The sequence below is a fragment of the Canis aureus genome, chromosome 6 (genome assembly GCF_053574225.1).
Source record: "Canis aureus isolate CA01 chromosome 6, VMU_Caureus_v.1.0, whole genome shotgun sequence".
In the NCBI taxonomy this organism is placed as follows: Eukaryota; Metazoa; Chordata; class Mammalia; order Carnivora; family Canidae; genus Canis; species Canis aureus.
In genome coordinates this window covers 49,981,572-49,994,619 of record NC_135616.1, presented here as the reverse complement: position 1 = coordinate 49,994,619, position 13,048 = coordinate 49,981,572, and the positions used below count along the sequence as shown (strand labels likewise).

The following is a 13,048-nucleotide window of genomic DNA, read 5'->3' as shown; positions in this document are numbered from 1 at the left end:
ACCTAAAATTGCAATCCTCCCAAAACACCTTGCCCTATATTCCCTTCCCTGTTTTATTTTCCTACTTAGCATTTAACACTAGCTAATTTCATAAAAGCAGGGATTTGTATTGTGTTTGTCACTGCTTCCCTAGCTCCCACAATAATGATTGGCAGAAATTCTAATTTAAGGCTCCCAGGTAACTGTAACATGCACCCTGTATGGAGAATCACCACCTTGGTAAGATTAAGTACCATGGTAGCAGTTAAGGACAGGAGTTGGCAAACTACAGACTGCATGCAAAATTTGGCCGGCTGCCTGGTTTGTATGGTCCACAAGTTAAAAATAGTTTTTACAGAAGAACATTTCAATTGATTTGATGATAGGGAACACTAACTTTGAACTCCAATTAAGTGAAATGTTACCCCCCCCAATAATTCTATTATTCTCATTAATAGATCTGTATTACAAAAATTTTTAACCAATTACAGTATTTCGAATTTCAGTGACTAAAAATGCATGGAGGGATCCCTGGGTGGCGCAGCGGTTTAGCGCCTGCCTTTGGCCCAGGGCGCGATCCTGGGGACCAGGGATCGAATCCCACGTCGGGCTCCCGGTGCATGGAGCCTGCTTCTCCCTCTGCCTGTGTCTCTGCCTGTGTGTGTGTGTGTGTGTGTGTGTGTGTGTGTGACTATCATAAATAAAAATTAAAAAAAATAAAAATGCATGGAATTTGTTCCCTCTCTTGTTATAGAAGTACTCACATCCAAAAAAAAAAAGAAAACCTACATCATATTTTCAAAATGTCTCAAAAGCTTAAAATATTTACCACCTGGCTCTTTACAGAAAAAGTTTGTCAGCCTCTAAGAGCAACAGCCATGCTGTATCCTGTGTAAATTTAAGCAAGTTCTTAAACTCCTCATGCTTTAATTTTTTTAACTGTTATCTATCTGAAAGAGTTATTAGAAATAATCATAACAGTCAAAATATACAGAACACACCTGACACTAGGAAAGGCTAAATACAGGATATTACTAGTGAGGAAGAAAAAAATGTAAACAAAGAAATTAATGTAATTATACAATGATTTGCAATTTATGGTAATTGCTATGAAGGAAATAAAGGATAGAAGTAGATAATAACCAGGATGACAAGAAGTACCTAATGATCACATTCAGAAAAGGAAGAAAAGGGATGCCTGGGTGGCTCCGAGGTTGAACATCTGCCTTTGGTTCAGGGTGTGATTCCAGGGTCTGAAGATGGAGTCCTGCAATGGGCACCCTGCAGGAAGCCCACTTCTCCCTCTTTCTCTCTCTGTATCCTTCATGAATAAATAAAAATAAAATCTTTAAAAAAAGAGAGAGAGAGAAAAGAAAATGAAGAATATGTGATGGGGAGGAATTGCTGATTCTTGTCCCCTTAAGTCATTGCCCCCAAAAGATGGAGATGTACCCACACCATGAGAAATAACAGAAAATGAGGTAAATTTTATCTGTGGTCACTTCTGAAGTTACAACACAACCAGAGGCAGTAGAGCATACTGGTTAAAAGTGGGGCTAAGAATCAGTGTGCCTAGGTTCAAATCTCAGTTCTAATATTTATAGCTTAGCTTTGAAACCTTGGGCAAGTTATTTAACTTAAATTTCAAGATTTCTCTGCTGTAAAATGAGGGTTTAAAACACCATCTGCATCCTAAGACTCCTGTGCATTAAACAAAATAATACAGTTAAGCACAGTGCTGGCACAACATCAATGATAAATAAATGATGGTATTATTACAACTAGTTGCCAAAGTCTTATCTAAACAGATCCCTTAGTATTTCCTACAAAGCCAGTCATTTATAGTCCATATTCTCTAAAACTCTTCTTCCTCAGTGTTTAATAACTAACACCTTTACTTTACTTCTCAGCAAATTTCTTTAGATTTCAAGCTACTATATTCTTAGCCCTGTATATTTCCAACACTTCCAACTGAAAATCAATATTGGGGCTCAAAAGAAATATATTTTTCTAGGGGAAAGAATTATAGTAACTGACACTGAACCAAACTGCCATCTACTTCTCATCATTTGGACATAGGTATATATCATGTTATTGTAATGTTCTTCCTCGTTTTTATTTTCCATAGAACAAATAAAACAGAGCCAATGCCTCAAAAGGGGTTGTTTTTAAGTTATCTTTCTCATGCTCATATGAGCATTTGCTGGTTTTTCTGCTTAAATCAAGGAAAAAGTAGTGCCAATGTCAGATTTTAAAGTGAGAGACCATTTGATGCCCAAAATGAGACATGATTCCTCAGCACTACCTATTCTTGTACAAAACAATAAATGGCTCCCTGCAGGACACAGTCTACAGCTCACCTACCCAACTTAATAACAATCTTATCACCAAAAGTACCTTGAGCAATAGATAGCATCAAGAAGTGACTCTGTTATAAATTTAGGAACAAAATTAAAGGTCCTAGGGAGACATTTTCCACAAGCACATCCAGACAGTGAAAAGGCACTGCTACATTCAAACAGGATTTTACTGCTTTATAAGTATCTCTCTCCCCGAAGCAACTCAAAATTATGACTGCCTCAAAATAAAGATTTGTGTAACTATAAACAGAGTACCCAGACCCTAATATATCAATAGATATACACTGAGGCTCTTCAGAGCAGGAAAGTCTTTGTACTGCTATATTCCAAAGAGTTTTTCAAATACCATCACCAAAAGAAAAAAAAATTCATGTCTCCCTTTATCCACAGGCAGCTGATCAAAAGACTAACATTTTTTTTAAACACCTCTGTTAGCATAAGTAAGATAATATGGTATAAAAATCACTGAGTTGGAAGTCCCAGATCTGAATTCTAGGCTCAGCTCTTACTTGTCGGATGCTTGATCTTTAACAAGTCACCTAACCTCAGTTGTTTCCAACTTAGGAACTCAAGGTTATTTGGTGTGTGAATATGCTTACCAATTCCTCAGCTACAAATTCACCTTACTCCCACCATCTATTCTTCTGTCTCAAAAACAACAACAAATCATCGTTTCTCTATCAGTTAAGGATCCTATTAATTCTAAGGCACAAGAAACCTAATACACACAGCTAAGTTAAAAAAAAAAAAAAGGTGAAGGAGGAGGTGGGGGTGATGCAAGTAACTGGAATTGCCAGAAGAAGAACATATTACTGACCCTCAAACAATATCTTCAAGACCTGATTTCTCTCTCTCTCTCACTCACTCACTCTCTCTCCTTCTCCCTCTCCCACCCCTCCTAATTCCCTTCAACATGTCTCTCTTATTTGGACTTTAATCTTGGGTGTCACATGGTCCCCAGCTAACTGCAGTCACTCTTGCCTTTCATCAGACTGGGTTTAGGTTCCATAGTTTCCCCCCAAAACAGAAGCTGTCAGGATCCCTGGGTGGCTCAGCAGTTTAGTGCCTGCCTTCAGCCCAGGGTGTGATCCTGGAGTCCCAGGATGAAGTCCCACACTGGGCTCCCTGCATGAAGCCTGCTTCTCCTTCTGCCTGTGTCTCTGCCTTTCTCTCTCTCTCTCTCTGTCTCTCATGAATAAATAAAATCTAAAAACAAAAACAAACAGAAACTGTGGTTGGCTTCACTTGAGAAACTGTCCATCTGAACCGATCGCTTGCCTAGGGGTACACAGTCCTAAATGCCAGAGCAGAGTGAGAACCACCTATCAGGGCAGGGACTGCAAGTGGACAGGAGTAAGACTCTCCACACAAAACAGATGTTCCTTTTTTTTCCCCCTAGTTGCATCGTAAAAGCAGGGAATAGGAAAAAATGAAATAATACAACAAAGACATCAAAATTTCCTTCAGCCAGTATTTTCTATTCTTTTCCACACTGAGACAAACAAACCTAGCACCAAGTTAAAACTAAAAAAATCTAAGGGGAACTTTTTTTCTTTAAAATTAAAAAAAAAAATCCTTATATAGGGGGCACCGGGTGGCTCAGTCAGTTAACTATCAGCTCCTGAGTTCAGTTCAGGTCAGGATCTTAGGGTCCTGGGACCTAGGCCGGCATCAGGCTCCACTCTTGCCCCCTCTTTCTGCTTCTCCCCCCTCGCTTATGTTCAGGCACACTCTCTGTCTCTCTCTAAAATAAATAAAATCTAAAAAAGAAAAAATTCTTAATATTGTTCCAAGTTTCACTCTTGGGAAAAAAAAAAAAACTAGAAAAATAAAGGATGAAACATTTTAGTGGGGAAACAAATGACACCTGTTGTACAAGAGAGTAAATTCTCAAAGGCTAAAAGTTTTGTCTCTGACCCTCAAATACAAACTCTTCGGCTGATGAGAGATAAAAACATAATTCAAACCATTAAAAGTAAATACTGTAGGCTTCTCTTTTGAAGTGAAACTCTTGGCCTCATAAGTGAACTTGTCCCTCGATGATCAAGTTTGTCCAAGTTTCAGACATATTTCATTAGCAAACTCATCATAACGGGCTCTTTGGGCCAGCCCATTTAAAAATATGCATTGTAATGAACACTGTACTGCAATAAAACAAGGCCATTTTTAAAACCCAAAGGCCCAATTAGATTATGTAAATTTGAATTAAATGTATACATAAATCAGTCAATACCCAAAGCTCCTGGCAAAATGCCAGGCAGCAGTCTTTGGCATAGGAAGTATTAGAAATGCCATCCTAGAGGGATACATGCTTTTTCCCCCCTACTGTCAACATGCATCAGATTGAAAGCTATAAACTTGTCATCCATGTTAACTTGACGCTGGTGTGAGCAAGAAACTATCAAGTACAGTTACACTTTGAAAGAATTTTTTTAAATCTTTCTTACTGCCCAGAAATACTATTCATTTGGCCACTTGTGGTTCAATTATGAACATTCTTGGGTGTGGAGTTTGCAAAAAGTAAAAAACCAAATCTAATAAAAGCTGTAACTTAACTATGCAATTATACAGAATACAGATAATTATCTGATTTGTGCTCTCAGATGATCAACAATGGAGTTTATTATGGTGCTAGTTCCCCTTCGTGGTGAGAAAAAAATTAACACTGAAAACAGATTTGAGGATCTTGGGTCCCCCCACAAAATTTCCTATTAGCAATTCCTGCATGAGCTTCTTCAACATGGAAAACCATACAGGAATTAAGTTTGGCTAGAACTCTGGAAAAGCCCACTTGAATTCCTCAAGTCTTTCAGGGAGGAATTGGTGGGGACTGCTGTTCTGTAGGGATATTCTAAAAGAAACTGCAAACATCTGTGCTTCTCCTCATTTGCAAAGACAGAACACATGAAACCTGAACTACTGGTTCTAAATATAGTCTCTCCAGAGGTCTATTCAGATAATCCTAATAGCAAATAGAATGGCCTTCATTTGTAGAAGCATATAAAGCGATTTTGTTATGACATAAAATATAAGAAAACTTGGGAGAAAACTGCCAACCCTTAGAAAAGAAATGTGTTTGACTTAAATAATCCATATATCAAAAAACAGGAAAAGCTTAATATTATGTCATATCAATTTTCTCATAATTGTGACAAAATACAGGAAATCATTTTACATTATACATCATGAAGCCTGTCACACCATATATTCAGTGATGACAAAAATGGTATGGAGTCTTCACTCACTTTGCAAAGCCTACTATGTCAAGCAGGAAACACTCTATAGTCAGAACAACAAGCTCATGCTGTCAAACAAGGAGAATTTCTAAGAAGTATGATCTTTTAATGGAAAAATGCTATTTTCCTAGTACCTGATATGGAGAGAAGATGAAAGAAAATTAAAATGAAAATTTCCCACTAACATTAATTGAAACTCTTTCTCTAATCTCTATTTCTCTCCATACTCCGGGAAATATTGGTAAATATTGGCCCTAATTTTCTGAGGTACAAATGAATTCAAGATTACTTTTAAAGCTAAAAACCTCATAGTCTGCTCATGAGATTTTCTTTTAATACCTTTCTCTTTCTCACACACAGAAATCTCACTATTATTACCTGAAACTATTGTTGGTTAAATCTTTACTGATCTCTTGAGGAACACAATTCTGAAACTACTAAAATAACACATTAATTTATTTTTATAGAATCCTAGCAAAATAGACTGGGTATGTGTACTCATTTTTTATCTAATCTAAACATAAGTAGGAAAGGTAATAAAATTTGAAGAAATAAAATAACTTACAATAAAAAGACAGGTGTTAAGATACATATTTTAAAATAATACTCTAGTACACAAGAAAATTGAAGTATGTAATATATTCCAGGCATTTAGTTTTCCTCTGTTTAGAAGATGACTAGAAACCAGTTTTTAGACTCTATTTGATCCATTCTGTTGACTTTTTTTAAAAAGGCAGCTTTGGGGGTAGAGGGTAGCATGGGGAGTGGCACTCCCAGAGTCCACTTAAAGTACACTTATGCCAAAGCTCATAGAAAACCAACAAACTTTGTTTGTTGCTTGTATACATCAATGTTTAGCCCCAAAGTGGTATCCTTTCAGGGAGAGGCTAACAACAATAAACTAATTCTCTCAAACATAAGATTACATTTTTCCCTCTGATGTTCTTGTGGTGACATCCTCAAAAATAAAAGTACTATTAAGCATCATTTTCCATTTTTACTAAAATTTAAACATCATAATTCAAATTCTGGTAAGAACCTACAAATAAAAACAACAAAAAGAAAACAATATTTCCTAAGCTATGATTACAGCTTTCTGTCTACCTGACTCAGGTGAATATTCCCCAAAATCATCAGCATAATTCAAACACTCTGAGCTCAAGATGAGTGTCCATCCACATCTTCATCTCATATCCTTTCTCTTCTTTGACTTCTGGAAAGAAAATGCCAGAACAGATTGTCCAGAATGACAGATAAGGTCAAAACACTGCTAACATGAGAAATTATGTTAGGAAACATACCAAAAATAAGACACATACAAGAATCTGATCATACAAATAATGTTCCTTTTCACTGAAGCCTTTGCATTATTCTATCCAAACAAAAATAAAATGTCAATTACAAAGGTAAATACATCCCCATTAATAAAACGAGTATCTATCATTTAACAGCTAGCAAGGGACAGAGATAAATAAAAAGCATTTTGCAAATTCTGCATTCATTCTTTCATGGCTCATCAGTGTTCACTGCTGTACACATAAGGCCCCTCCTCACCAGAGGGAATCAGTAGCCTCCACTTAATAACTGTTCCTTCAGTCACTCACATCAATGGCCAGATCCTGAACTCCATCACCACCTAGAACTCTTCTTCCTCTAATATCTTAAACTCTCTCAATCCAACCCTACTCCTGGATCTGTCACTCCCTCAACCCCATGAAAGACCAAATACTCTCCAACTCATCCAGTAAGTCAGGCAGACCTCCTGCCCCAAACTCTTTCCCCTGAGACCATTAATAACTCCTTTCTTCATTTCTGTCTCAATTCCACAAAGACCACAAGGTCCATTAATACTTTCTTGTCAATATTTTCTACTCCTTGGCTTCCTTGTCCTTCTGCTATATATCCCAACAAAGCCCAGTCCTCGCAGATTCCATTTGACTGCCTTCTCCACTCATATACCTTGGGCTTCCAAGCACTATTAGCAAAATTAAAAATAGAAGGCACAGTCCTGCAGGCTGGTCCTCCACAATCCAGCAAGTGTCCTCATGAATCTCTCTTTAGAACCCAGATTTTAATGAGTGGAGGAAGAAATTAAAGGCGTTTAGCAGAGGAAGGGAGTTGAGTTTACATTATGTTCAAAGAAGCTTGGAGATAAGAAGCAAAAGGCTGGTATGCAAGGGAGCAGAAACAAAGTTGGCTCATGCTGAGGTTTAAGAGCTGGTAACTGAGCCTTTTGGAGGCAAGGAGAAGATAAAGATGTCCAACATTCCTCCAGAAGCAGAAAGAAATGGGTGGGATCCATTGCTTTCATTTTACAGAAATAATATATTTGCTTCAGTAATACAAGTTAATTGAAAAGGGTTTATCTCCAATGCAACCCACAGTTTAATTCCTCACATAGTAAAAGCCCCAACTCTGAAATCAGACAGCCTGGGTTTCAACTGCAGCTCTTCAACTTCCTAGCCATGCTATTTCCCAGACAAGTTCATATATCTTTCTGCATCTCAGTTTTCTCATCTGTAAAATGGGGATGAACAGAATACCTATATAATAGTGTTATTGTGAAAATGAAAGGAGTTCATACATAGAACATACTTGGAATGGTGACTGGACCGTAATAAGCATTATATGGAATGTTAGCTCCTATTCTGGCTAAGAACTTAAAATGTTATTTAGATGCTTTTGTGTTCAGTCCACTACAGAAGAGTGTACTGGACTTTCCTGATCCCCTTTTACCCCACCTAATTTTTACTAGCCTTCCAGGTCTTCTTTGACATGTCTCCCCTGGCTCGCTCTCTCCCTCCTCCCTGCTAAACAGCTGGGTTAAGTGAATCTCTTCTATTTGTCCAGAGCACACTGGGTTTACATTCTCACAGTATTTATCACAGGGTATTGTAATTTTCAGTGATACATTTGTTTTCCCCTCCCCCAAGCTAAATTGGGAGTTCTTCCAGGACAGGAGCTATCTTTTCTGATTAAAGTTAAGGGGGTTTAAGAATAAGTGATGTACATAATTCAGTATTAACATCATACTCGACGGGTAACAATGAATGTTAAAAATCAGTGAGTAAATCAGTTATTCTAGTCTTAGAGGACTGTTTTATGGAACAGAGTAAACAAATTAATCTACTAACTTAACGTCTATCATTTATAACATATGCTACAGTTAAACTCTCAAGTTAAAAAATATAACTACCAGTCCTTAAAGAGCATTACACTCCAAAGAATTACCACACATAAATTCCCGCAATGTTTCTAAATTCAGAATATACATGCACATTTTTTTTAAGATTTTTTTTATTTATTCATGAGAGACACAGAGAGAGAGAGAGGCAGAGACACACGGAGAGGGAGAAGCAGGCTCCATGCAGGGAGCCCGACATGGGACTCGATCCTGGATCTCCAGGATCACGTCCCCAGCCGAAGGCGCACTAAACTGCTGAGCCACCTGGGCTGCCACATGCACATTATTCAAATAACTTATACACACATTACTCAAACAACTCTTTCCAAAATAAAATATTAAAAAAAAACTATTATCAGATTTATTTATTTATTCATGAGAGACAGAGAGAGAGAGGCAGAGACACAGTCAGAGGGAGAAACAGGATCCATGCAGGGAGCCTGATTTGTGACTAGATCCCAGGACCCTGCAATCACGACCTGAGCCAAAGGCAGACACTCAACCACTGAGCCACCTAGGCGCCCCAGAAACTTTGAAGATAGACAGAACCTTCTTCATCGTGGCTCCATTTACATCAAGAAATTTTTGCCCATAGAGATTAAGACCACAGAAGTAAACAGTGGCAAAATGGATAGTGGAATCTTTTCAAAATCTGGATGAGAAACCAAGCATTTTAGCTTCTCAGGTCCTACAGGATAATACAAATGTTAGTTAGATGCTATTTTTTCATCTCTCACTCAGGTACCCTAAGTATCTACATTCTCTCCTCCCACTAATGACATGAAGTTTCAATGACTAGGACAAAATTGTGCTTTGTGTTCTCCTGGCAGCTATGATAAATTTCAGAGATGTTTTGGCTTTTATAACCTTGCTATTTTTCCTGTTATGTTTGTGTCATTTCCTAAAAGATGCTGCTGGAAAATGACTATGTAATAAATATGTAATATTAGGATGCCTCTCTTCAGAAAATGAGGTACATAAAAATCAGAGGCTTTCTCATTTTATTTTCACTCTACAGGCCCAAGTTCTGACTCCAAAAAAATACCTTTTCAAGGGAGGGATTATCTCCCACACATAGCCCATAAGTTTAGTTATGTCTATTAGCAGTTCTCTCTTTTTTTTTTTTTTTTAATTTCAGGACCCCTTTTCATCTCTAAAAATTATTAAAGGCCCTGTAGTAAGCAGATTTCTAAGATGGCCCCAAACGAGTCCCAAATCTTGCTACTGGTACCTTCGTGCTGTCCCCTCCCTGTGAGTGTAGGGCCAGACCAAGTGATTTGCTTCTAACAGAATAGTGCAAAAGGGACAGGATATCATTTCTGTGATTAGGTTACAAAGGCTGTGAATTCTAATACTCCTTTCCTGTTGATCCTTGAACAACATGGGTTTGAACTGGGTGGGTCCACTTATACATAGTATTTTATTTTGTTTTGTTTATTTTAAAGAGTTGACAGCAAAAACCACGAGCCATTTATTTACAACTGCCCACTCGTCTCCATATGACTGAATCTAAGGCTATTAGTACAGGGGTCACACCTGCTGCCCTTTGAGTACTAGGGAAACCATCAACAGCTCCTGGGGGACCCCATGTGGGTGATCTGGTGGGACTGAACCCTGGGGTCTTGTGGGCAGGAGGCTGGGCTGAAGCAGAGGCAAGGTTTGGACTCGGCAGGGGTGCCCCACTCCCTGTCCCAGCTATGCATCAGGTTGGCTGCAGACCTGGGGCCCCTCCCAGCAAGGCATCAATCCCTTTATGGGGCAGTACCTCAGTCTGGAGGTCTCCCAGAGGCGGCTCACTGTGTGGCTGGCTGAAGCTTCCAGTGCTATGGCCAGTGCTACACCTCCAGGTGGCTGGGATAGCTGTCTGGGTACCTCCGGGCCACTGTTGCCTCAGACCACCCTGCAGCTGACCCTGCTGAGCCAAGGCCACGAACCCAGAACATTACTATTCCCCAGCCAGGCCCATCACTCCTGTCCTGGCCAGGCCAACCTATATGCAGATTTTTCCTCAATAAATATAGGTACAGTACTATAAAAATGTTTTCTTGTCCTTATGCTTTTCTGAACATTTTCTTTTCTCTAGCTTACTTTATTCTGAGAATACAACATATAATACATACAAAATATATGTCAATCAACTGTTAATATTATCAGTAAGGCTTCCAGTCAATAAGTAGGCTACTAGTAGTTAAGTTTTGGGGGAGGCAAAATTATGCAGGGGGCAGGGCTAGGCACCTAGCACAGGGTTTTCAAAGGTCAACTGTATACTCCCTAGCTTTTTTTTTTTTTTTTTTTTTTTTTTAAGATTTTGAGAGGCAGTACAAGCAGGAGGAGAAGCAGAGGGGGAGGAAAAGGGACAAGGAGACTCCCTACGGAGCGGAGAGCACAATGCAGAGACCCCAAGATCATAAGCTGAGCCAGTCAGATGCTTAACTGACTGAGCCACCCAGGCACCCCTCTAGCTCTTATGTGCTTGCTCTGATGAAGTGATGTGGAGAAGCCCACATGGCAAAGAACTGAGGGCAGCCTCCAGCCAACAACCCTGTAGGTGAACTTGAAAGCAGTTCCTTTCCCACTTGAACCTTCAGATGAGACCACATTCTGGCCAATGCCTTGATTACAACCTTTTGAGAGATTGAAGCAGAGGACTCAGCTAAGCCATGCCCAGATATATGACCCACAAAATTGCTCCCTCTTCCCTTACATGCTAGTCTCCAACCTAAAAGATACTGCCAATTCCAAAGCTCCAGAAACCATATGATAACACTGTTCCAGCCCTTCTTCACTAAGCCTTACAGATAACAAGGACTTTTGCTATCTCAGGTCCAGTGTTCAGGATTCTTAAAGCCAGGATGAGTAGAAAACTGGCAATATGATTTAGAACATGGACAGACACAGGGAGAATCTGAGTGAGTTATGGAGGAGTCACTGGGGCTGCCTGTAAGGAAGGATTCTTATAGGTAAGTTCTCAGAGTCTTAGTTCATCAATTCCTAGTTATGCTAACACTGGAAAATTATGTAACATCCCTGTGATTCAGTTTCCATATCTACAAAACATAGGTAACAATATGTGTGTGCATCATAGTGTTGAGGTGGGAATTCAATGAGGTGGGAATTCAATGAGATAATCCACAAAAACCAGTGACTGGCAATGAGCTAAAAACAAACCTGATAAATTGCTATTTTATAACCCAGAACCATTCCATCTTAAGCTAATACCACCAAATGAAGTTGTTTGCTAATTTTTTAGCTCAAGCAACAAAATTTGCTGTTAACTTATTTACCTATAGCAAATTTTGCTTTAAAATTCTTGTAACAGCATCACTTCATCTCCTCAATTAACTTTGCTGATATCACTTTCACAACCCAGCAGCACCTAGAAGCAAAGCAGTTTCTGACTCCTTTCTAAACAAATATTTTCATTATTTCACCTGGCACTAGAAAAAAGATTCTGTAAGATCATTTGGAGTCATGCCTGGAGAAGACAAGTAGGTCATAACAAGAGAGATGACTGTGCTAAGGTTACTGGCCAATGAAAAAAGAGGAGAGAAGGAGGATTGCTGGTTAACTCCTATCTGGGTGACAATTTCATTACAAAACATGTAATCCCTTAACTCAAAAGTTGCAGAGTTAAAAAAAAAAAAAAAGTTGCAGAGTTGAGTTCTGAATCCAAATAAAATTCCCATAAACAAAATGTTGGAAAACTCGGGGAGGCTTCAAATCACTGCAACACAGTACCTTCATCAATAACAGGAAGTATTTATTAGAGATGTCTGTGCAGGAGCACAAGAAAAAGTGAGTTAGAACAACAGATGACTTTCCATTATCTGTGAGACACTTATCTTGGAACAAATGAACAATTACTGCGCAAGCTCAGGCAAGGCATAAACCCAAATCACTCATCTGTTGTCCCTCATATTAAATCAGGAATGGCAGGAATCCCTTCTCTACTTAACTATTTCCTGATTTTAAATATTTGTTCCTCCTTTAAAGCAATAAAGTTACCAAGTATATTAAAAAAAAACCTCATAAATTACTGCTAAATAATTGCCAGAATTCACTTAAACTCTATTCTTTCCCCTAACATGTTAATTTCCTCATTACCCCACCAAAAGGACACATCTGCCAATGTCTTCATCTTTCATTTTTTTAAAAGATTTATTTATTCATGAGAGACACACACAGAGAAAGGTGGGGCAGGGGGGCAGAGACACAGGCAGAGGGAGAAGTAGGCTCCATGCAGAGCCCGACGTGGGACTCGATCCTGGGTCTCCAGGATCACGCCCTGG

At 38.8% G+C, this 13,048-nt stretch overlaps 1 protein-coding gene across 4 annotated transcripts in view; it reads right to left on the bottom strand.

Annotated features, from left to right (window-relative positions):
• Positions 1 to 13,048, bottom strand: part of POU2F1 (POU class 2 homeobox 1) — a 187,083-nt gene that overhangs the window by 151,461 nt on the left and 22,574 nt on the right. The window contains exon 2 of one of the 4 annotated variants that reach the window (XM_077901520.1): positions 6,680 to 6,788. The exons of the other annotated variants lie outside the window; for them this stretch is intronic. The gene's annotated coding sequence lies outside the window, so the exon portion shown is untranslated. The remainder of the gene's footprint in view (positions 1 to 6,679; positions 6,789 to 13,048) is intronic. 4 annotated transcript variants of the gene reach the window in all.